General features: G+C 38.0%; 1 protein-coding gene and 1 pseudogene across 9 annotated transcripts in view; both read right to left on the minus strand.

The window, feature by feature from the left end:
• The window catches only part of ZEB2 (zinc finger E-box binding homeobox 2), a 135,183-nt gene that overhangs the window by 71,100 nt on the left and 37,809 nt on the right, over window positions 1-26,274 (minus strand). The gene's annotated exons all lie outside the window — the stretch shown is intronic.
• LOC116556889 overlaps window positions 1-26,274 on the minus strand; it is a 31,176-nt pseudogene continuing 4,902 nt past the window's right edge. The window contains exon 1 of the transcript XR_004271228.1: window positions 1-26,274. This exon is cut by the window's right edge and continues 4,902 nt beyond it. The product of XR_004271228.1 is annotated as a putative uncharacterized protein encoded by LINC00269 (transcript).

A 26,274-nucleotide genomic window follows, 5' to 3' on the forward strand; every position in this document is an offset into this window, starting at 1 on the left:
TTTTTTTTTTTTAAGCACTTTATTTTCCACAGTTGGAATCAGCTGAGGATAGAGTGTGAGCAGTGACTCTGAATTTCCTTTGCTTTTGTCAAACTGTGTCACAACCGTAAAGTTATTTTAACAGAGTTTATTTGCCTAGGCATTTCCTTTCTCTTGCAGTAGTGTAAGAGAAAGGAAAACAACCATTTAAAATGTAAGTACAGTTGAGTGGATATAAGGGACTCTTCCAGCTCCTATCATAAGCAGACAATTCAATGATAAGTATGTGGGCTTTTTAAGCTTTAAAAAATATTCATAAATCCCTTTTTGGCTTCTTTCATTTCAATTTTCTTCAAGCAACTGTGGTGAGAATTGGACCAATTTATAAATTCTCATTGCTTTCTTTCTTGGGCCAGTCCTGATTACTCCTATCATGGTTAATACTGACTCACATAGGGGACTTTCACAAATTCTTCAATATACTGTGTATCTGGTGTAAAAAAAAAAATACGTGAAACACAATAATTGATGGCATTAATGTATTTGGTGAGATTATTCAATAGATTTCCTTGAAGTAACTCTAATGAATTTTTCTTCTGTAGGCCAAACAACCCCTTGGTCTTAGATCCTGCTCTTGCACGTTCATCTGTATAGTGGCCAGGGCTTAAGCTCTGGTACTGTATGAGTATGCAAACAAGCAGATTTCACAATCAGATGACACTGAGACTTAGGCTTACTGTGCCAGACTCTTTGCTGACTGTTCTCTCATCATGGGCCAGCCCAAGGATCTGAGAACCTGCTGCAGTTAGAAAGAAGTCACCTGACCTTGAAGTTTCCCTCCTGTCTTTTCTGAATCGTTTGAACTCTCACAGTCAAGAGTCAGAGCTCTCCACCACGGTCCTGGCCAGAGCAGCATCCCCCAAAGGGCTGCATTTACCTCCGGCAAGAGAAATGCATGTAGAAGAAAATGCATTTTTAGTCCCTATAGACTTTCTATAATGTCTCTGTTTCCAGAATCTCATGTGTGCCTTAAAAACCCTTTCTTCTACATTTAAAAGAACATTTTGATTATATAATAATACCTGGATTTATGCATTAATCTACTGACATCAGAGTCTGTTAATAGATATTTTTCCACTTGCTCCTCATAACAGTCCTTTGAAGGGGGGAGCAATTATTATGAGGATGGTTTTATAGATGAGTAAATTGAATCCCAGAAATTTTAGCTGACTTTTCCCCATATGACCTTGTGTTAGAATCTGGATCTGATTCCTGACTCCAGATCCTATTTGTCTCTAGATTCTATCTGTGCTCTTTTCATCACCTCGGGGGTACAAATCTAAGTAAGCAAACAAAAGCCAAAATAGGATTTTTAACAATTTAACAGAGTGTGGTGGTGTCAGTATGAAATCTTTGCCCATCTGGTTTAGTGGACATAACTGTGCCTCGGCAGAAGTGAGAAGGAGGAGGGGAGAACAAAGGCAAAGTCAAGAGTAACTACACTGAAATTTGGAGAGAAAGCAAGCTGGATATAAGGAAGAGGACCAGGTGTGTAATGGGTATTATGCCTGGTGTGTAATAGGGGATCAGTGACATCCATCATTTGTGGGTGGAACAGGTTTTATTTTGCTTTGAAAGTTTTCTAAATTTTTATTTTTTTATAAAAACTCACCAAATTTACACACCAATCTCCCCCCATATTTACTCACATCTCCCAATTTCTCTGAACATAAATTTCAAATGGATTCTACAAGTGAACAGACAGCTGTATACTAAATAACTCATATAAGTACTTTTGTGTTGACATTTTTGTCCTGTCCCAATTCATGCTTCTTTCAAGATTTGAGGGTAGGTATTCAATTAAAAATATCATTCTTTTCTTAGTCATGAGAATGTACTTGGAACATTTATACTAAGGCCAATTTAGAGATCAGATATATAATGTGGTAGATTCTGTAATATACATGGGAAACCGAATGCCTTACGCTACAAAAACTTGAAATTGGCCCTCTATTGCCTATACTTCTGGGCTCTTTTCATTGCTACTTTAACATTATCTGTGTTACACACACACACACACACACACACACACACACACACACACACACACACACACACACACCCCAACCACCACCACCACACAAATTCACACTTTTCTGGTATGTTATTTACTGGAGTAAAGGTAAAGAAAAAAAGCAAATTAAAAATGTCAATAAAGTTTTCATAACATCTAAAAATTACCTTACTTTCTACTTTTATAACTGAAGTACAAACTCTGGATGACTAGAAATTTAATCGGAAATGCTCCCCAGTCTTTAGCTTGGCATCAGGGAGAGACCTATAACAAGTTGCCTGATTTTCATAAGAATACATTGAGAGAGGGTTTGCAATTCTCACCAGCTGGAGGAGTCTTCCTGGTATTGATTGATTACCACAGTATTCACCTTGGAATGATATAAATATATTGGATATTATGAAGCTTGGACTTTAAAAAAATTATCATTTTGTAATTTTGTTCACATTCTAACTGATAGAAGACACAGCAGATGCTTCAATTTTCCAGGAGAATGAAAAAAAAAATCTTGCCCATTCTTCTGAAATTTAAGTAGGCAGCCCTTGAAAGATCACTGGGAAAAGTCTGTATTTTCTCAGGTTTAACTAAATAATTTATGCATACTTTCACTTTGGCATGATGAAGCAATTTTAGCCTTTAAAACCCACAACTACTCAGGAGGGAAAAGGTCTGGTTCCTGCAACTTAAATAATTTAAACATCCAGGTGGAAATGCTTTCAGCAGTTTCCCTTTTTGAGACAAAGGAAGAAGACCAGAATTTTGAGATACCAAGAATCAAGAATTGATAAAAGACATAACCTCGGATGTATTTAATTTAGAATGGAAATCTTGCAATATTTTTTGAATGAGAGAGACAAGAGTGAGGTGTGAGGTGAAACGTCCGCTTGCCTGCTGTTTATAATAAATGAACACATAGAAAATAGCATGTCAACATAGCCGTAAGCCACACATATATGTATTACATATATAAACATAGCATATACACAAACAGAAATATCTATAAAGCTAATGTAACCTTATAACCCATGTCAGCCCAAGCTTTAAGCATTAGGTAGCTATTGGAGATCTTAGAGGAAGCTTGTGTTAAGAAATATTGTGCTTTAATCCCTGGCTCCTTGGGTTATATAAATGTGTATATCTTTTGATACACAACTAAGTAGAGTAAGATAAATAAAAAGGAAACACAGTGTCACTTCTGTAGGACACAGGACTGCAAAAAGGACAGAAGGAACTACTAAAATACTAGAAGATATTTTGAAATGTAGGTGTCCAGTACAATCAGCCCTCTGAGTCCATGACTTCTTAGCCTGAAGTCAGATTTCAGAACTGCCATGGGGAAATTTACCTTCTCACTTGCTGGTCTGTAATGATATACTTGTAAAGGAGTGTGGGACTTGGAACATTGCCTGTGTAAATTTAGAACACAGCGTATAATCAGAAAGTTTTGAGGGTTAAAAAATTTCCTGCTGTCTTATCAACATACCAAAAAAATACATAGGGCACTTTGTGTTGTAATTTATTGTGGGAGAGAAAAACACTTAACAACTCGTAAAGCACTGGTTGTTATTATTTTTAAAAAATCTTTGTCACATTCATATCTGACGCTCATGTAAAGATGACAATCAGCTAAGGTACAAAATAAGGTAACAGTGAAAAAGAACTGGTTTCCTTTACAGTTGAGCATGACCAAAATTATACAGGAAGGGTAAAAAGAGATCTTGCTACGTATGTATTCTTTAAAATGAGTTCAGGCTTCATTCTCTCATAGAGGAAAACAGGCTCGTAGATTTTAACACTCCGAAACTTTTGGCCTTGTGTATCATAGGCATGCAACATACTGGGTCCTGTAAGGAGAGATCCCGAAGAAAACATGAAGAAAGAGTACCCTCTGAGCCAAGAGGAAAGGTTAAGGTTGGCCAGGACTGCATAAAACAGAGTTGCTCAAACCCGAAGGTCACATCCTGAGCAAGGTTGCTATGTTATGATGATTTCATTCTGAATGCAATTCTGGCTTTGTTTTTGTTGTGGCGGTGTGGGTGAGAGCCACCTAAGTGACGAAGGTTAGAGATGTGGAATGGAGAAGACTGATTAAAGCATGGACACATCAGTGTTGTTAAGGGATTTAAGAAATATTATTCTTGCTCTATGTAAAGAGTTGGAACATCAACAGCTAAGGTATGCAATGTCAACTAAGCCTAGAAAGAGACTGATGTGGGGTGGGTGGTTGTTCTTTCATTTTCTTTTCTTTCTCTCTCTTTTCCATTTATTTATTTATTTTTGGTCATCCATTGACTTTAATTAAGCCCAGCCAGCCTCAGAAGCATGGGAAACTTGGAGAACTTTTTGTTTAAAGTGACCTTGTTCCCAGGATTTGCCCTACAACTACTCTCAGCTCCATTGCAAGGATGAATATTCACATTCCTGCTCTGAATCTTAGAATGGGGCACCTGGCGCAAAAAGAAAATTTCAATCTCATCTTAAGTATAATACTGAGAGCACTGTTTTTTAAAGAAAAAGAAACCTCTCTCCATAATCCTGCTGGTTATACTTCTTAACTGTATTATTTTAAGTCAATTAATTCAAATTTAAAAATAATGAAATTACTAGCAGAGACTCTAAACTTCTTTTAGTATATTAAATTGGGCAGATTGCTTCTCTCCTTCTAATTATGAATGTTGCAGTTACAAAAGAAACTGTCATTTTGATAGAGCAAAAGACAATCTGTCTGCCAAAAATGTCCAACCATAATTCTAAAAAAAAGTCATCGGCATCAAGAACATGCTACTTTGTTTGATGTACTGTCTTATTGGAAACCTGATTTGCTTTCAACCTCTGAGACAACACATAACATAAGTTTGTGTGACTAATTTTTCTTGAAAATATGAGTAATTAGAATTAGGGGCCATTTTCCTAGCAGGAGTGGACAGGTTTTTAAAAAATTCAAAGTAAGTGCTATAGTTATTTTCTTTGCCTTTTTTTTTTTTTTTTTGTATCAGACTCCTAAAACCAAATAGAAGGGGGATGCTGGGCTTTGTACTGGATAATGCGAGTCCCCATGTAAATTGTGAGCGATTGCAAAGTACGGAAAGGTTTATTACCTAAGGTGAGCCCTCCCAGAGCTCCTGGAGTATAAAAGCATTAAGTGCATGTTCTAACAAAGTCATAAAAATCAATAAACAGGAACCCCCCACCTGTGCAATGGCCCCAGTGTTAAATTTTATACATGTAGTAATAGTGCATATCAATTTTCACCACCCTTCCTACGCTAGCTATTACAGAGCCTACCACCACCGGAGGGACAGCGAGAGACGCACCATTCATCCATCCCACAGAGTTGTCTACATGCCAGGCCCATTGCATCATTGTCAGTTTTATTCTATCTGCAACTGGACAAGGCTGCAGCCCTAGCTTCTATACACCCACTCAGTACCGCAACAATTGCAACTGTGTGCCTCTGTTTAAAGAGTTTACAAGTCCTTCTGAAAGAAAAACAGAACCGTTGCATATTAATGCCCCCAAGCCCCGGAGGATCACACAATGGAAAGGGGAAAGACTTGTCGCTTCCACTGATATGTGACCTTGTCCAAGTGCGGCAGTCTGTGGCTTCTCCACCAAGGTTTAAAAAATAATAATGCATTCTTGATAAGCATCTGGATGACCAGGTTTCTAGAGCAACTAGTTATAATCAGAGTGCTCCTTAACAGCCAAAAGATTCAGAGAGCACAGATCACCGTTTTATTATACACATGGTAACATATGCTAAAAATTAGGCCTGAAATATGCAGCATTTTCACCAGGTTACAGAAATAACTACTAGCATCACACTTATTTCATAATTAAAGGAAATCCTCCACCCACCTCCCAACTTTTACCAATAAAAGCAGAAAATATCACTGAATCTGTAACCTTTGTACCACATCCACTCTTTGCCATCCGTTCATCTGTATAGGGTAAGGAGTGGGGACAGGCTTATTAAAACCCCAGCACTTATTGGTAAAGAGGTGTAATAACTTTGGGAGGCATGCTTCACTTGAGGCATTCTGGGAAAAAAGAAGCATAAAAGAAAAAAAACAGCGCCTCATTTTAATTATAATCCAAAGATAACTGCTCTGGAGTAATGAGGAGCATTTGAGAAGAGAGCCCTCATTCAGACACGGAATTTGAGTGATGTTTTTCTTCCTTTTAAATGGTTCTGTTGGTTATATAGTTTTAATGTGCCTGAAAAACAAAAGAAGGCCCTTGGTGATGACTCCGCTTCTCCCCTCCCCACCAAAAAAAACAAACAAAAAAAAAAAACAAAAAAAAAAGAAAACAAAAAACCCAGGAGTTTTATCTGTCTGAGGTTGCCTTTGATAGCACTCACAGCACGGAAGTGCCACTCACTGGTACTTAGAGCTGCGTCATTTAGGAGCATAAAAATAGAATAAAGTTGTGCAGCAAATGAGAAATTATGATATAACTCAAGTGCTGTGGCATGAAACCGGCAAAATGAGCCATCTAAACATTTTTCACAACCAAAAAAATAAAATTAAAGAAAATGGAAAATGCAACTCTAGCATGATTTCTGTGAAGGTGTGTTTGAAGTCTTACTAACTTCAATGCCCTCCATGAGAATAGTTGCTATGGATATTATGAGAAAATTAGACATTTCTAGCACTGCAAAGAAAGTGAAGCAGTGCAGTTGTGAACAGCTGGCATACAATAGATAATTTGAGGGAAAGTGACCCTCATGTATAATTTTTAACTGAAGAACTGTCAGGCCCCATTAGTTCCAACAGGGCCTGCCAGGACTAAGATCGGTTTACAGGAGTATTGTATTAGCACAGTTTCTGAAAGAGCAGTGTGAAAACATAATATGGGGATTTGGTAAATTCAGCATTTTAAAAAATTGTACACATTATTTGTTAGACTGACACCATTGCTCTCTGCTTATGTGTTCTGAATGCAAAGCCCAATAGGGTAGCAACTGCCATGGTAAACAATTTGTGAAAAAACCCTTCTGAGCAGTTGTACTATGGACAGAAGTAACTCCCAAAAGTTAAAAGGGCAAAGCGAATGGTGGCTATCATACACAGCCCTGAATGCTTCTGACTCAAAGGCCTTGAAAGAAATAGGGCCAGGAACGGAAAAACTATATAAACCCAGTCAACCGAGGTTTTTGTTAGAAGTATGGAAATTCTTGGACAGCCTGTGAAGGATGCAATGAGATATAATTGGGGAATATAACATGTGTGTTTCAAAAGTAATAGCCAAAGTAAATCATAAGAGGAAAAAAAAAAGGTTACCTCTTCTCTGTCACATTGGCCATTTAAGCAAATATTGAAGCTTTCTTGGCACCAGGGTTATCTCACTTAAACACCTGGTGAAATAAAATAATATACATGTGACATGCCATGGTTTCAAGTAGCACCATCGTTATTGAAAACATGGGCTGGGTGCAGTGGCTCACACTGTAATCCCAGCACTTTGGGAGGCTGAGGTGTGAGGATCGCTTGAGCTCAGGAATTTAAGACCAGTTTGGGTGACCTAGTGAAACCCTGTCTCTACAAAAAATAAAAATAATTAGCTGGGCATGGTGGTGCACACATGCGGTCCAAGCTGCTTGGGACGCTAATGCAGGAGGATGGCTTGAGCCTGGTAGATCAAGGTTTCAGTGAATCATAATCATGCCATCGCACTGCAGCCTGGGTGCCAGAGTGAGACCCTGTCTCAAAAGAAGGAAGGAAGGAAGGAAGCGGGGGAGGGAGGGAGGGAGGGAAAACATGGATTCATGGTAAAGGAAAGAGTGGATACTGAGGCTCAGGGAAGTCTTCATGGGGAAAGAGGTCATGGAGCTCATGTATATACAAAACGCTTATTTAGTCTAGAACCTTGTAGCTCAATAAATTGCTGATCTGGTGGAACACACTGTCCTTAATTTTATTGTGTGATATTGTGCAGTTTAAAATCATGTTTGCCTTACCTCTCTATCCTTAGGGAAAGCTGCTTGATATTGTCTTGTTGGTATTCCTTGGTGTAAATGTTTTGAGGAAATTTCAGACACTTATATCCCAAATTAATGGGATTCTTGGCATCCTCTCTCCCTTTTAATGTTGCACTGATGTGGAATTAATCTCTCTATTTAGGTGGTTTGTCTTTGCAACAAATATTAAATAATCAAGTCAACATCTTTATATATTTAAATCTACCATTTGATTATTTAGAAAGGCAACTATTCAATTCCATAATTATAGCCACTTAAATCAAAGTCTACTAATTAGATAACATAGCTGGGCTTTACAGGTATTATAGAATATTCTTTAGTAGACACTATATTACAAGCAATCATTAGCTCAGCTATAAAAGGGTTTAAATACTAATGTATTTTTTAATTTGTTTTATAACCTAAACAAGCAATCAATGTACATTAATAAGCATAATTGTTTTTTTGGCATCTGTCCATTCATTTGGTCCACCTTGACAGCCCTAGCAAATGTGTCAGCAAAACTCGGTAAACACAATACACAAGTAGAAATCATCAGTGACATCTTCTCAGATATATGTTATGCATTAAATTATTTTGATATTGAGAGATTAAAACCTCCTCAGTTTCCATGAAATTTCTTTTACATACATTCTAGACAAGGACTGTGACAGATAGTTCCACCTCAAACACAACATCGAAGTGGCCATAAAACAAGCCTTAATGAGGCGAGAAATGTGTTTACCTTTGATTAGGTGAGCTTCTTGATAAGATAACATGGAGAAGCACTTTCCAAAAGTAAATATGTACGGGAACTGCTGGCCACTACTGTTCTGTACAGATTCCACATACAACAGAGACACTCACTTGTCCAACTCACCTTTTCGCCAGCTCATTTGGCTCTGACAATGGAAAGAGTAACTCGTGTAAGAAATCTTTACCTAGCTTAGGCACCCTAATGGTTCTCAGAAAACCCTTTCCCGGATTCTAAGACTCTGGGCTATTACGCAACTCAACCATAACTCTTTCCATGTTGTAGTGTAACTGTTTTCTTGTTTGTCTGTTTCTCAGTAAATTATAAGGACTGAGGTTTTGCTTCCCTCATCTTTGTCTCCTCCGAAGCTAGGACAGTGTCTGGCCCACGGTGGACAGTAACTGCTCTGTTTTGAATGCATGAATTTTCATCGCAGTTTTTGTTATTGTGTTGATGGAGACACTAGAGGGACAATGTCCTGCAGTTCTAGAGATCGTCTTGATGTGATAGCAGCCTTGCATCCAGTCCTATGTATGCACATTTTGATATCTTACTGCCTTTTGCCAAATAGGGCAATAAACACCCACCAGGAGTGCTACACAATCATATATATACTCTGTATTTGTCTCAGCTGACCTTCCTGCAGGACAACTTTGGCATATTCTCTGCAAAGGTACAGTTGTCGGACTTCACAGAAGGAGACTGTTATCATTTGGTCCTTGACAACTTTCATAAACAGTCACTCTTAGCTTAACAAGCAAATGTGTAGCAGTTAAAATTGGAAGAAAAATAAGGCCAAAATGGCAGCTTACCGCACCACTTGCATGCGTTCTAAAATAAAGGAAATATGAATAAAAGGTAACTTATTCAGTGTCACTCGTACATATTTATAGTTTAAAAATTAGTCGAAGTTTATGTCCTGAGGTTGTACCTACAGGAAGCCAGATGTGCCTTCTGCACGTGACCTAAGACAGGCCTAGAGCAACTACTAGATAATTTCTCGCTCATCCTCTACACCGTCGATTGCGGCGGCTTTCTGAGGTGAGAGAAACTGACAGCACTAACTCTCCAGGGCAGAACTTTCCAGTCAAGTGGATCAACGGACTGAAAATCTCTTATGAATAGTCATTAGGCCTTCATTACAAACCCCTCAAAACCCAGTTCTCTTTTCGCAACCAAATGCCTTTTGTCATCTTCACAAGGTGCATCATTTAATTACCAATTGATTTCTTTATATATGACAACATGTCAGATAGCAAAATACAGTGTATCTCCCTTAGGGGGGGAAAGTCTGTTAACTATCACTATGCCAGATGATGGAATTATCTGAAAAACAGGCTTCGTGCATGCCGTTTCTTCATTTTCACTACTTTTTCTAACATCAGAGTTTCTTTTTGTTGAGAAAGCCAATAAAAGAAAAAGAAGAAAAAAGCTAATGAGAATCATGATGGAGTCCTCCCATACCCTGAAACACTTTCAAATTAGTGAGAACACATTTTAAGCTTTCTTTATATGAAAAACGAATACTCAACAACATATAGGGAATATAGAGTGAATTCCAAAATGCAACTATATAGAGAACTACCATGGCCCATCTTTCTACATAAAAAAATGTCAAACAATTGTTCTCATTATACCAAGAATTTACTCAGCTTCTGACTTAGCTAATGCACTGAATCCTCTGCTGTGCAACTGCAGCCTGATAATCAAGTCAGTACTGTATTAATAAGCTGAATAATAAGGGAATTTCAAAAATGTACAGGACTATTATACCGTAACAATAAAACCTCAAACGGAGTAAACCAGGGCAGTGCTGAAGGTAGGCGTCAGAAAATAATGAAACCAGTGTTGCAGCAATGCACTCCATTGTGTGGTAGTGTAAATGCCTGCTTCTTTCATACACAGAAGCCACATTACATGAGTCCGAAATGTTCTCAGAGTGTCACTGTGACTGGTTGTGCTAGAACCTGGCACCGACGGGCACTGAAAGCTGACATTATGCTGTAGGATGTGCTGCAGGTGTGCAGGCCTGGGAACGTGCTCTAATTACATATTTTCCTGCCGCGCAACAATTAAGGTCGCCAAAATAATTGCCAGTTTCTTAATCCCTCCCTAACAAGACTGACATAAGGAATGGTTTATTTTTCTCTGGTTGTTTTGAAAGTGTTCCTCAAGATTTTGGTTTTCTATGGAACTGCATAAAACTAATTCTTATGTTCAGATGTGTGATTATACCCATTGTTAAAAAAAAAAAAAAAAAAAAAAGACCTGTCTTTGAATTGTGGTAAAACTAAAATAATTTTTAAAATGCGAATTGTATAACCTGGTAGGTGGTTTAAACATTTTTCCTCTTAAAGAAGGTAAATTTTGCTTTTAAAACCCTATGCTTCTACTCTCTGAACTGCTCTGAACTGCTCTGGAATGTTAAAATGGGCCGGGGGAAAAAAAACGCCAACCACATGGAAACATAGACCAAATAGGTGTCTTCACTTAGAGCAATGATTCTTAACCTTTTTTTGGTGAGGTGGGATACTGGGGAGACATAGAGCCTTTTAAGAATCTGCTTAAACGTATGGACCCACAACCCAGGAAAAATGCATCAATGTATTAAATGTTACACGCAATTTCTGGTGGTTTGCAGATTCTTTAAAAAAAATCCATTAATGAATTCCAGGGAAAGAATCCCAGTCAACTAATAAATATTACAGTTATTGACACACTCCCCTTCATTCATCTACCTCTGCATTCTCTGAGCCATCTGACCACCATATGAAGCATACAGTAACTACCCCAGGCAGCAGAAACCAAGTCTTTGGGATTTATATTCACAACTAAAACCCATTTCTTTCATTATTATTAGTTGTCAATTTCCCACTTTGGTTGTGCTAATTGGGCAGAGCTGAATCACTCAGAGAATTTTGAGTCAGCTTACTCAGTCTTGCCCCCTTTCCTACAAATCGGAAGATAGCACTGCGTGCTGATTGAGTACTTAGCAGACAAACTAAAGTTATGTCAAGCGCATTACGATTTAACACAGGCTGAATGGTAGGGGCAGCAGATGTAACTAATGGGGTTAGGGAGAGAGGAAACTGGAGCGGTGAGAGAGGGGATGGAAGGGAAACAAAAGTGATTGTATTGGTAATAGAGACTTCAAAGGGAAGTAGTTTGGAAGATCTGGGTAGGAGGATCTGGCAAATGGAAAAGGAGGCACATCTGCCTATAGAGTGGCTAGCTAGAGGAGAGAGGAAAGGCCTGCCGGGAGAGAACAGAGAACGCAGAGTGGGTAATCAAAAGCAAGGAAATGGATAGCTGCAGAAGAAGGAAAGCTCGATTCCATTTATGGAGGTAATGACACAAGGCCTCATACAGTTGGAACTGTCCCACATTGGCCTGTTTTGAGTGTCCCATCTATGACTTGTTGCTAAGTTGGAGACAAAAGTAACTTTAATAATTTGATAAAATAAGTTCATCTTGATATTTGAAAAATCCTTTCATTATAAGAATAGTGGTGGTTTAAATATTACCTGCTCCTCTTTCCTTTTTTTCTTTTGTGTCTGATGCTTAAGAACAATGTTTTGTCCAAAAAATGAGGTCTCATTGTAGACCTCTCAAATGTGAGTTTTATGGACAAAAGTGAGGAATGGGCATGCCATTTCTTTTCTTTTAGGAGATGCTTTGATTCTTGAGGAGGTGGACACTCGAATTTCAATGACGGAGTGAGCACGTGTGTGTGTGTGTGTGTGTGTGTGTGTGTGTGTAAACGCACATGAATGCATGTGTGTATTACAGTACAATGGGCTGGGGAGAGAAGAGCAAAGACCAAATTCTTAAAGTGGCTTTGAGGAGTGCAGGAGTCAGAAATGGACTGTGCTGCTAAAACTCAGACCATATTCTGGGATGCTGTTTCTACTACCAGTGGCCCATTTCTGTTCATATTCACATGCTACATGCCACTCAGGTGTTTTTTTAAAGGCCAGCTTAAGCATGTCCTTTCTTACAGTTTTACTGACCTGTTCAAGCAGAGAAACTCTCAGTTCCTCCTTGTCCATAACAAATCAAGGACCTACCTTGATCATCCCTTGATTCATTCTATCAGTCACTCAACAAATGTTTCTTGAATACTCACAATGTGTCACACTCTGAACCTTGCAAAGTAGTTCTTTCTGAAGTATCTGTAAGGCTCTGTGAGAACTCACCTTTGAACCTTTGGTGCTGGCACATGGTAAGTAGCTAATATTTGTCAAATACAATAATGAATTGAGTGAATATAAAATAGCTTCCCAAAGAAATCAAAGACAGACTTACAGTAAAATGTTTCAAATAGTTGTTTTTTTTAAAATGATTTTTCTATGCAGAAGTATGCTTATTAGCAACATAAGTTTTTAAAACATTGCAGTTCAGCTCCTGGTTTAATCACAATCATAGGACTACTGGTAGCTTTCTGCTGGGCATGGCCAATTCACCAACTAACACACTGCCTTCACAGAGCACACGAAGATGTATCCACCTTCATTTTTTTGACTGATATAAATACCATCAGCCAGTACTGAGCCTTGCACACACTGATCTGAGTGCTACAGACTCCCAATTAGTCACTATTCATACAATTCTACACCTAGCCCATAACAGGCCTTTTTCCCCCTAACCCAATTTCCTTGACCTGTGTTTTCCTTCTAACCAGACTTCAGAGACAAAGGCAGAGCCGTAAATCATTTTCTTAGAAAAACACCATCAGGCTACTTCAGTCCTTTGGGCTGTTATTTATATGCTGTACCTGAAAAAGTTATTTTGGGATAGTGTAGCTCACTAAATTATATTTTCCTCATTATCATTATTACTTCAAAATGATCATTAATTTGCTCTTTGGCTTTCTAAGAGGGAAAACATCAAAGAAACAAGAGTTGCCCCTAATTTAACTTTTCTTGAAAGGTAACTGATTTACAAACAAATTACTTGTGCCTTGTAAGGAAGAGCCAAGCGCGTCTGCTCATTTGATACATTTTCAAGGGTTACAGTGTGGAAATGAAACTCTAAGAAGCTCCTGTGTGATCCACAAACAACTTCACGCTGTATTACACGTGCATCAGATAACAGAGACCAAACCCTCTGAGTTGCAAGCAACCTGTGATGCAGAATGCTTGCTTGGCAGTGCCTGAAACAGCTTATTTAAATTGCAAACTTTGCAGTCACCACTTACAGGTGATTTTGAAAGTTCATTATATAAACTAAACAGCTTAATCTCCATACTTTGTTTTTAAAATCATACATATATTATCTCTGAAAGATGCTATTTAATCTCTCTCTCTCAAAAACTCATCAACTCTGTTAAGAAATTGCCTTAGAGAGTAAAAATGTATTTAAAACATGCATGAAGCTTAAACAAATATCTCAACTTGAGGGCAAATGATGTTGGAGACATGGGTAGAAATTGCCAGGATGAAGTTTGCCTTGAATAGAGATCACATGAGAAGCATTTTGAAGTCATAACTTTACAGTGTAAGATGATCAAAGCCAAGTATTAATACTTTTTTATCAGCTCACCTTCTAAACAATATTTCAGTAGATTTCCTTTCACACAGTGATATTTGTAATAAATGTTCTGCCTTTGTTTTAAAGTCAGTCTGTAGAAAGATGACATCAGCTTAGCAAACAATAAAGTGCCTGTAATATTGTCTCCAGAGGGCTGTTACATTTACTTTGTAGCAGTAAAATTCAATTTTCAAAAAACACTACATGAATGATGTTAGGTTATTAACCCTATCACCACCGTAAAACATCATTATTGTGTGCAGAATGTAGGTCAGTATCTAGAAGCCATAAGTTGCTTTTTTGTTAAATAATCCACTTAAGCTTCTTTTCTTTCCTAGAGCCTGGGTTGTGTCCCTTCTTTGGGGAAAAAATATTCCAGCATTTAGTCAGCAGACTGCAACAAGACCCCTACACTTTTCATTGTAAGGCTCTCTTTCTTTGTCACCATTTAGTTATATACCCCAGAACTGAAGTAACCCTTTGCATTTACTTAGTACCAAAGCCTGTTGTTCTTCAACGAAAAATTAGTATATCATCGTATTTTTTCAAATGGCAGAGTCATAACTCTCACGTTTCGGTTCTAGGACAAAAAGAAAATAAGAACGTGTCTCATTGCAAAGCCTCAATCACTCTCACATTTCAAGACCTTGAACACAAACACTTTATTTCTGGACCTTAATATGTTTCACTTGCTATGCCTGCATAACAGCAGTAGTTACCTGATATAAGCGATTAAAATCCTTCCTGCTTAGAAAGAAGAATATTCAGCGACAGGACATCAGCATGCAAAGAGTTAACTAGTTAAACTTCTACAAACCCCCAGAGTAACTTTCCAAAAGCTGACAATAAGTAAAAGAAGTGCTGGTTATCCATTTTTTAAAGGGATGGGATTGGTTTTAGAAGAAAGGGAAAGAGGATCAAACACCTCAATGCAACAAAAGGTTGTGTCAGAGGGCCCTCAATCACAAACCTCCTTCAACAACAGATATTCCAACCTTCCAGAGCAGTTACCCAGGCAGCACAGCTAAAAAGTTCCATGACATGAAAAGAACAAAAACCTAAGGGACAGAGGTAGTTATTGTCATGCACACTTTTCTCTCTCTCTCTCTCTTTCTCTCTCTCTTTTTTTTTTTTTTGGCTTGGGTTTTTCCCTCCCCCACGAAACTTTTGCATAAGCTGTTAGAGAAAAGTAATGGTGTGGCTTTCTGAAAAGAAATCCCCTATTTGTAAGCCACCTCCTAGGTAGTGAGGTAGCTCAGTGGACTTTCTGTAAGAAACACCTGATAAGTGGAGAGATCATTTACATGAATATTTCAAAAGAGACATCTGAAATTAATAAAAACAATTACAGGCCTGTAAATATGGTCAATATTCCCTTGAAATCACTTGGATTTTTTTTTTAATTGATGTTGTTTTCTTTTCAGACAAATTTTCAGTGCACAGTGGATATAAGTTATTTGCATTTTCTGTGTTGTGTCTTAGAGGTATCTTAACAGCTTGTATGAATTTTCCACTAAAATGTAAATTATTAACAAGTCAGAGTTTTCATTTGTTTTATCTCCTGATGTGAGATCTAAATAAGTATGTAGAACACTTAAAATTCTTACCATTTCTCTGCTTTCTGAAAAATAAATCTCATGCATACTGCACAATATATTTTCTTATGCATAACATGTTTCTATGTAATGGGAAAAAACTAATTTCAGGAGGAATACTGTATGTTTCCTGGAGACTTAGCTTTATAAGCAGAGTATTAACCCAAAGAAGCATTTGGCCATGTTTTCTTCATCATCATCATCATCCTTATCATAATATTCTTTATAATCATCCTCAAAAAGCATTTAAAGTCTTCATCATTACCTGTTTTGATATCAGGTGTCTTCAATTAACTTTGCCCTGATTTCTAAGACATAAACTACTGTTAGAACCAGATTTTTTAAAACCCAGTTATGTTGTCCTTGGCACACAGCATCATCATGGTGACTGAAGTGGGGTGTGACTGGGGAGTTGTCCTTTGAGATATGGTAATAATACTAATAGCAAACATGTTAACAGTGCTTACTGTGTGCCAGCAGTGTTCTAAATAAATGATCTCATTTATCTTCACAACAATCCATTTTACAGACAAGGAAGCCAAGGTGCAGTGCTCTTGGGTAACTGCCCAATGTCATAGTAGCAAGTGATGGAACTGGAAGTTTTGAATCTGGACACGCTCACAAAAGGACACTTTGCTACATCAGAAAGGAAGGAAGGAAAGGAAGGACTACTGAAAGAAAGTGTCAGAATCTGCCCTTGAGGGGTGGATATCAGGAACATATATAACATGAGAAGGGTTTCTGAAGCAATGTGCGAATGATGAAAAAAGAAGTGCCAGATGAGCTTACCTCCAAAAAGAAAGAAAAAAGATTGGAACAATTGGAGGTAGCTGGATGAAGAGGTGATATGTATAAAGTGAACATTAGAAGCCAGTCCAGAGAACAGCTGGCAGTCTCAATGGAGCTCAAAGAGAATGAATGGACCAAAAACACAGACAAGAGAAAAAAAAATTTTGTCAGTGTTATTAAATAAAGTAAGCTGGAATTTGATACATGAATGTGGAGAGAGAGGGGGAAGAAGGCTGAAAAGCCTCCGTGGGCCATGGCCAAAGCCTAGACTAAGACCACAACTATGAGAATGGAAAGGAAAGGGGTGGATTCAGGAAACACTGGCAAAGAAAAAGTAGCAACGGTTGGTAACAGACTGGATGTGGGGAGTGAGAAAGACAGCAGTGAGACAAAAATAACCATGGGGTTCCTGGTTGGGAGGTCCACGATAGGGTGGTATTTCCCACTGCGATGGAAAACTAGGCAGATAGGGAAAATGAGTAGTTTTATGTCATGTTATTGAATTTGCCAAAGCCTATGTCATTAAGTTTTGAGGTCGTCTGTGGGAAGAGTGCTATGTAGTCCTAAAACGTGGCTGGCTTAACTGATGAATACCTTGATTCTCTTTTTGGTAGAGACAGGGTCCCACTATGTTGCCCAGGCTGGTCTCAAACTCCTGGGCTCCAGCCATCCTACCATCTTGGCCTCCCAAAGTGCTGGGATTGCAGGTTTGAGCAATAGAGGTCAATAATCTAGTAGCTGAAATTGCAAGCAAGAGGCTGTCAGGTATGCAGAAATCTGATGGGGCAGCATGGATAAGGGACTGCCAGAGAACAGGATGTGCACATGAAGAATGCCAGGAAGATTATCCAGAAGCAGAGGGGTAGAGTTGTTACCAAGGTGCAGGGAAATTGAATACTTAGCATGGAACAAAGTGAAGTGGCTGAAGAAAATACTTAAGGCTAAGTCATGGCCAATGCCTCACACCCTGGCTTTATCTACTTTGGGTATAACAGCAGAACAATTCATGGTTTAAATTCAAGGCAAGGACATTTTCTTTAGAAAATAAAATGTATGTATACAAAATAATGTAGCATCATTCTTTCGCTTTCTGGGGTCAATTATTTCTCTAATGATTCATCCAGTTTTCTCAAGTACTGCTTCTAGCAAAGCAGAGTTTATAGAAAATTTAAAGAAAATTTTCTCCAATGCCTAATCCTGGGTTAATGTTTGCAAACACACAGCCTCCTTAATTGGCCTTGCCTGGGCAGTCCTGAGCAGCACCCCTCTTGAAGAGACAGCACTGAGGAAAGAAGGGTATTATTTCAGCTGGGAGAGGAGCAGAGCCCTGGGATGAGGCTGATTGATTCAGACCAGATGGATGGCTACACATAGGTGTGTGTGACAAAAATAGTAACACATTGCAGACATTCCAGGCAGTGTCCTCTTCTCCTGGCCCGGAGGTGGGTCGCCTATGCTGTCCCCTTATCTACTTCCTAATGTGCTCTCCAATCAAAGAATGTCAGTGATGCAAACTCTTTTCCATGTTAGCACCTGGTCACATGGTATCAGACTTATCCATTAAAAAAGTCTAATGAGCATTGCCCAGGTTTCCCTGTAGGTAAAGCCAAAACAAATCATTTTGCCTAGTGTCTAAATATGTTGGTATTATTTCAGTTTTCTCTTGCACATGAAGAGTTCTAAGGTGTCAAACCGGTCTCTGCTACCCTAAAAGAGAAGGGTACATTAGTAAATAATACCAGTGTTGTAATCATTGATTATAACTTAATTCATGGGTCTTAAAAGAGTACTATGTAACAACTGAGGATTTTAATCTGGTCATAGGCACTTTAACCCTGAATTTCTTGAGCCTGAGGACTCTTTATTAAAAAGAGATAGGACCTTACATGAGATCTTCATTTCCATCCATAATCATCACCATCCATTCATTACGATCATTATTATTTGTGTTTAAGATTTTTCTTGGAGTATTTTTGTTCTCATTTCAATACATTAGTAAATTTTAAATTTATAAACTAAGGTAATGGTTTATTAACTTGACAACATTGGAAGAAAGAAATGTAACATTTTTATTTATTATAAGAATTTCTTAGTTGAGAGGAAACTCAACAAGCATAGGAAATTTTCTATCATTCAAAGCTGAAGTGCAGAAATTATGCACAAATTTGAATGTTTATCAGAATTAAAGGAAACTCCAAAAGCTTTTTGTAAAATAATATAAAACCTAGAGAAATGGTGAGCATTTAATAACAACCCAGTGACATTTTAACAAGTATGGGAGAGGCTTTGTCATAATAAAAGTATGGTTTTCTCACTCTCTACCTCAAATGTCCTGCCCTGTTTTGTCCCAGCATGAAGTTTTAGTTTATGCGTTCTCACAGAGGCCTGAAACTGTTACCTACTTGTTATAAACCGTCTCAGATTTCACTGCGTCGGGTTAATCTGTAGGTTCTGATTGACATCCCTGACTGTCTCTTATACTCACTATGCAGCTCACATGTAACTGACACCTGAAGAGCAAGGGAGACTATTGTTTTCACTTTGATCTCTATTCGCAACTAAAAAGGTAACTCCTTAGATATAATTTTGAACCTATTACATATGGAAGAAATTATTATTCAAGTTTAAAAGCCATATATATATGTGTGTGTGTGTGTGTGTGTGTGTGTGTGTGTGTGTCATTTTTCTTTCCACAATATTGTTGGCACACTGCTGTCAGGACACCCATCTGGAATTAAGATTCCACAGCAGACTTTTCTCATAGAAGTACTTTTTCATTTTTTCATGTCATAATTCCTAGAAGTAATGTACTACTGATAGCTCTCGAATTTACTCTGCCAGTAGGCTGCCTCCTTTAAAAAAATTATTCCTGTGCAGGTGGAGATTAGCATATGAAAAATGCTTTTAATTTGTCCACTCTTAGACTTACCTATCTGTCAAACCCATACATGTGACAGCAGTTGGGTTCAACTTATCTTATCTCTATCACCTCAATAGCAGGTTTTAAATAGTCCAAGGGCTGTTAGTTATTTGTAAACTGAGTTTATTTAACTCCCTTTCTCAAAAACAAACACAATGAAATAAACAGACAACAAACTGTTGGTTCCGTTTCTGAATATCAGAAACAAAGATGATCATGTCCAAGGATCTGTAAAAACTGACTTCCTTCTGACATAAGGAAATAAAACAGCCAGTGCAAACTGTTTCTTGATATCTACTTCTTGAGATCTGGTGGTTCCTTCAGTGTGGAACTTAGTTTACATATTGCTCCTGTGTAGTAATATTTTACACTATGTTTTTTCTACTGCTTATCTTTTTTTTCTTGTGAAATTTAACCTGCCTAATTTTATAGTTCTCATTTGCACCATTTGATTTGTGCAAACCACAGCACCAAAGGCTTCAGGGAATTAATCAAAATGAGATGCCCCAATGGTGGCATGGCTGTGGATCTATTATGGCTTCATGCTTCACTAAATGACAGGATTCCCACAGGGCGGTACCTATCATGGAGTGGGCCTCAAGGGGTTAACATGGGCTGAGTCTCAAAATAGACTTGAAGCTCAGCACACCTACTCACTTAAAAAGAAGGAGCAGTAAATATGTGCATGCAAATTAGATTTCAAAGGACACTTAAGTGATGGTGGAAAAGTAGAATGCTCTTTCTCATCATTCAAACTAGAAGATCAAGAACACTGGGCACCTTGCACTCTTCAAAGGGTCTGAGCTGAGAGCAGCACCTGAAACAACTTTTCCCTACCACCTACAGCCCTGAGACTGGAACAGGAAGAAACTTCTCACAGGAAAATAAACTCGCTCAGGCTTCTCCCAATTAGCTTACTTCTCTATGTTTTTATTGTTTCACTAAGTTCCTGGGTATTCAGATTTTGTAATTCAGAAGATGCTCCCAAAATTCTACAATTTTATGTACTGAAAATAAACATTCCTCACTATGTTAATCAGATGCCCCAATGAATGGGCAGGCATGGGGGTTCCATATTTCATGTATCGCTTGCTGATTTCACACTGCCTTTACCATGTCAAAATTCTCCTGTTTTGAACAGTGAGTGGACAACAGCCAAACGCAACTTTCAAACTTAATCTATTCTGATCATTTAAAAACATTCATTGTGCAATGAAACAAAATTTATATATTATCTATTATCTCAAATAAATATTGTTCTCATAATAAACTGTCTGGTAGATGTATGAAACCTGTTTACTCTCCTATTGATGTTTTGCTGGCAATAAGAGCTAAGGTCCTACTCTATTTTAAATTTAACTCTATGAAAATGGGCACTACCCAAGAAAATGCTAGCACAATTCCAGATAAAATATACTGTTGTGAGGCTGAAAAGTGCATGCAAAGCAAGCTGCATTATTAGAATGTTTAAATATTAATTATACCGCTGTGTAGTAAAGATGATCAAGTATGAGTGTCAACTAATTTTCTAAAAGCTGCAACATTTACTTTCATCTAAACTTCCTTTGTTAAACTAAAACTAAAAGCCCAGCAAGTTTAGTCTACTTGAGTGTGTTTATTTTTATTGGTTTCTGCATAATTTTTTTCTACCATAAACCAACTTTAACCCCTTTTCTGTAATCTCTGCCAGTATAACTCCAACAGCACATCATAAAATTCCTATAATTCTTCAAAGCTACGGAGTTGGAAAGGAAAGGCTTGGGCACTTTGTAACAAACGCCAGCTATAAGCTTCAGCCAATTACATTTAACTCTTACAAACCCTCTTTTTTGTGTGTGTGGATAAACTTACAGATTTATGCTCTCTGGTCACTTTCATTTCCATTGTAAGTATTCTTCAGCTGCTTTTGAGTTTGAAGCCTGTTCCATTTCGTGTGAATACTGTGGTGGAGGTAGCACCTAGCTCTAATAGCTCAGGAGGCTAGGCTGACAGATGGGGAGACAGATGTACAGAACCATGTAAAATCAGAAAGACTTATTACCTTACAAGGAAGCCTTTGCTGATGGAGATGAGGCGGCCTGAAAAGTGGGCATTTCCAATAAATTCTGGTGATGAAAGGGTTAAGTGGAATCACTGTTGCTTTCCCTGTCTCTTTTCCTGGAATCTATTGCTTTCTTTAATTTTTAAAACAACTACTAGAATCAGGCAGGAGCATTCTTAGGTAGAGACAAAGGAAGAGCATGTGTGTGAAGGAGACGCTCGGGTTTCATCCCGTCACCCATGGATGCCCAGCCAGGGTTTCCCACCTGAGACAGACTGCGACGCATGTTCGGCTCACTCATGCACAAGAAGCAATACACAAGTTCAGTGTAAAGCCACTTTAAAAGCTCATTGGGTGCATACTTTACTTGTACAAAATACCTTATTCATGACGGAGCAGTGAGGGCCTAGGTAATTACTTGAATCAAGGTGGCCTCAGAAGTGTTTAAATCTACAAGGACACTTAGAGCATGAATAATGCAAAATAATTTGCATCTAAATTTTTTAAGTGTTCTTTATTCAAAAACTAAAATGCAGTTCCGATTAAAGTTTGATGAGTGAAAGCTGAGCACTTCGTACCCACTGTGAAATGTCTCCTATATGTGGAAATTATTTCAGACAGTGAGTGGTGAAGGGACAAAAGAGTTTGTGTGTGTGTGTGTGTGTGTGTGTGTGTGTGTTTTAATTTAACTTGTGATTAAGTTGCACTTCTTCTAAGCCTAACTTTCTTTAGGTTTTATAGTGGCTACCAAGTTAATTCCTGAGCTTGCTTATCAGATAGAAGTCCAAATTTCAATCCAGCGCTAAAGGAAACACAATGAAAACACTTACTTTCTTAGGCCCAGTAATTTGCCAAACAAAATAGCATTTGTATTCAACGCCAATGCAATGAAATTTCTTTCTTATTCTCTCACCTACATTTTTAAATTCAAATTATTCTTTCTTTGAAATCATTTGACAAAATATCTATGCTCTCTGTTACTGCAAAAGCTTAGAATACTCTATTTCATTTCCTTGATATTATATTTATACTCCTGTATGAATATACATTATCAACTATGTCACTGGGAAATCTTCTGTGAAAAGCTAAGAAGTATCAATATCTTTGCCCATGTTTTTAGGAAAACAAGATTGAAAAGCTAAAAATCAACTGAAGAACCCAAAGGCAATTTTGTTACAGTAAGGTATCAAAATGTTTATCAATACCTTTGAGTAACTTTTCTTCATCTGGTTTTCTAAAGTAGAACATATTAAAGATGATTTCAAAGGAGTGCTATAATAAAATCAAACAACATTTCCAACTTATACATGTTTTTTTTTCAGGGATTTACAAACAAAGCAAATCATAATTTAGAAATAACTTTTACTTTTCTTTTGATAAATTTTTACAATCTATTACCACTTGGGCTGTGTTACCATTCCTGGAATTTCACAATGCTTACATTTCATTTGAATTTGTGAGTATCTGAGAAACCACAATTCAAGAAACTGCCATTGTTTTCCCGGATTCTTTTGCTATGTGTTAGAGAACTCTCCTGGCCCGTCTCTTCTACCTGAGATACCAGTAAAACTCAATTGGAAACTAGGCCTTTCTTGTCTAGTTCACAGGCATCCCTCATGGCTGTGTGGAGGCGGACTGCTGGAAATCAGGGAGAAAAGGCGATGCAGGTCCTGCCAGACTAGCAGTAGGCCTGACCTTGCAAGTGAATTTTCAAGGTAGGCCACTCTGCAATCCGCAGCACCTAAACTTTAAAGGCCCTTGCAAAGGGAAATTATTCTCCTGCTGTAGCCCTTATAAAGTATAAAGACTCCCAATTTATTGCATTCTCCAAAGCAGGCTTCTGCTTTATTGGAATTTTAGATGAGTGTGTTTGCCATACTCTTAGTGAGTGTGTATGCTACTTTTTTGTGTGTGGGGGGGGAGTGGATTTTGAACAATGAAAACATTTTTAAACTCATTGAACAAAGATTTCCCCAGCAACAGACCCCCTGCTCAGCAGGTCACCTATCTTTGCGACAGTTTTTCTTTTCCCACGCTAACCCCAGGGCTCATTTGCATAAGGTCTCTGTTGTGACAATTAGTTTCAGGTGAGCTGATTTCTATGCAGCTTGCCCAAGACGATGCACAAGCCCCGGGCCTCCCTGATCCTGGTCCTAATTGCGACTGACTGGCACCAGACACAATCATCCTCTTGATTCAGCAAATTGTCCTGCTAGTAGCTTGTTGTGACCCCGCAAAGCACAAATCATATAATGTCAGTCCAGCCTAGTAAACAACGAATAAAATACACTCTGAATGAGCATGATAATGTCTTTTCCGTATTTTAGGCATAGTTGACTAAATAAATGCAAATGAAAGCAATAGTCTTTTATTTGATTTGATTTCTGCTTGGGAGTGGTATTAAGGCTCCCCATAAAAACTTTTTAGAAAATAGGACGGCCCCCATATTTAAATTCCATGGTTCCATAGCCTCGTCACCTGGGAGAAAGTCCCCAGGTAAAATAGCTGGCTGCTTTCAAATTTCTCTTAGCTTTGTTGTTGTGGAAATAAGTAATATGCTCTTTCATCATCTCTGAAGCTACAGGGTATATCAATATGCACATTAGCAGGGTTCCCAGTAGTCCCTACTAGACAGAAAAGCATTTGGAGCCAATGAAATTTCACATCTCTGCATAGCAACCCAAGTTAGGAAAGAACTTTTCTTAACTCTAGGAAGCAAGTGGGAAACAAAGATGAGTGACTTAGCATTACAAGAATGTTTAAGGACAATTGTTCTTCAAATGTTGCTTGGCCCCTACTCTGTTTGCAATTCTTAACTTAGCCGTATTATGCTATAAGTGGCAGTTCCCTTATAAATTCTTTCTGCTCTGATAGGAATGCTGTCTGCCATCCTGTTACCTTACTTAGCCGCCTACCTGTCATCTCTATTTTCTCTCTATACTAAAGGTTTTTTTTTTTTTTTAAAGGACAAGGCTAATAAATGTTCCCAAAGCTATTTGGCTAGTTTTCCTACTCATGTAAAATAGGCATCGCCACTACTGTGATATTTTGTTTCTTTTTTTAAAGATGATTGCATATAAGCATCTGTTTTCATGAGATGAAAGACATAGTCATTCACATACTCTCTAGAAGTACAAAGATTTTCATATAGATAGCTACTTTTGAGAATTTTGTATCTTGCTTCAAACTGTTTTTTTTTTTCTAATAATCACAGCATTATTTGTTAGTACCACAATACATTGACTTTGTTTTTCTTTCCAGGCACCTATACCTTGGAGTTGGAGATCTCAGACAAAGACCACTGTTTATAGAGGAAAAGAGGAGAAAGAGGGGAAAGGAAGAGTAAAGGAAGGAGGAAAAGATTAAGTATATTATTAAAGAAAACCAATTGCTTTGGGTTCTTATGAAAAAATGTTTGCATTTGTGGCAGAGGAATTGTCTATCACCTTCAGTAAATGAATCCTTTGTGTGCCCTGACGTCATATATGCCCCAGGTTACACAGCCCACTCCGGAGGGCTGCAGGCTATATGTGGCCTGAGCACATGGTCTCAGCACATGGCCAGGGTGTGACTGAAAGTACACAATTCTCATTTCCTCCTGTTTCTTGTGCCTGTTATGACATTTAACCCCATCTTTTCACTGCAACATAGAAATTGTTTTACTAAAGCCATTATACTAACTCCATTGAAAAGGTAGACTAGAAACAGTTGGAGAAGAGAGCTGTCTAAATTCTAGAGCCCCAAGTGGTACACTTTTAGAACATTCAGGGCAAGAAAGTATATTAATCTACATAAATGAGTATACGCAGTATAAAGGTAAAGACTTACTGAGGAGTCCAGACAACTTGACTATAAAATAGAATCTACGAAAAAAAATCCTTGATGTGAAAAATCTGTAAATCGAACTTTTTGAAAACTCAAGAGATCTTCAGTATAAGCAATGTAAATTAGTATCTAGAGTGTGTTTTGCCATAAATGTGTGCAAATGAGTTACTTTACTTGAATTATGAACTTGTTGAAAGAACAGTTTCAAAAATGATGATTACCTCTGGCCCCATTCTCACACACCGCTATAGTGCATCATCCTTCAGACAGATAACCATCAAGTTTACCTCCCCTTTTGAAACATTTCTAAAAGTAAAAAATTGCTCATCCTTGTAAAGTACTTTTCCATGTGAATTTATTAAAATAGTATAATAGCATTATAGAAAAATGGGAAATAAGGGAGAGGATCCATTTTTAGAAAAGGGACACCAATACCCATATGCTTAAATGAATAATTCCAACAGAATGCCTCATTCCTTTCAATGCTGTATGCTCCATAACTTTGATTTGCTGTTTTCTCTTTCCCCTTGTTTCCCTCCTTCTCCCTGTTCATGTTCTCTTTTTGCAGAATGTAACCTCTTGCTCTCTCACCTTGCTGAGCTGGGTTCTCTCCCAACACAGCTTAAGGTTTCTTTTTATTTGCAGGTTTCCTGGAGAATAGCTTCTCTGTCTACATCACCGCAGTGTGCGGCAGCTCCAGTCATGATCTTTCTTGACGCATTTCATTTTTCACCTCCACCTACCATAGGTTCTCATCTCCTTCTACTTTCCACCCATGCCTTCTCACCTTTTAATATCATTTTTCT

Source organism: Sapajus apella, unplaced genomic scaffold (genome assembly GCF_009761245.1).
Source record: "Sapajus apella isolate SASKATOON/1434 unplaced genomic scaffold, GSC_monkey_1.0 scaffold18, whole genome shotgun sequence".
NCBI lineage: Eukaryota > Metazoa > Chordata > Mammalia > Primates > Cebidae > Sapajus > Sapajus apella.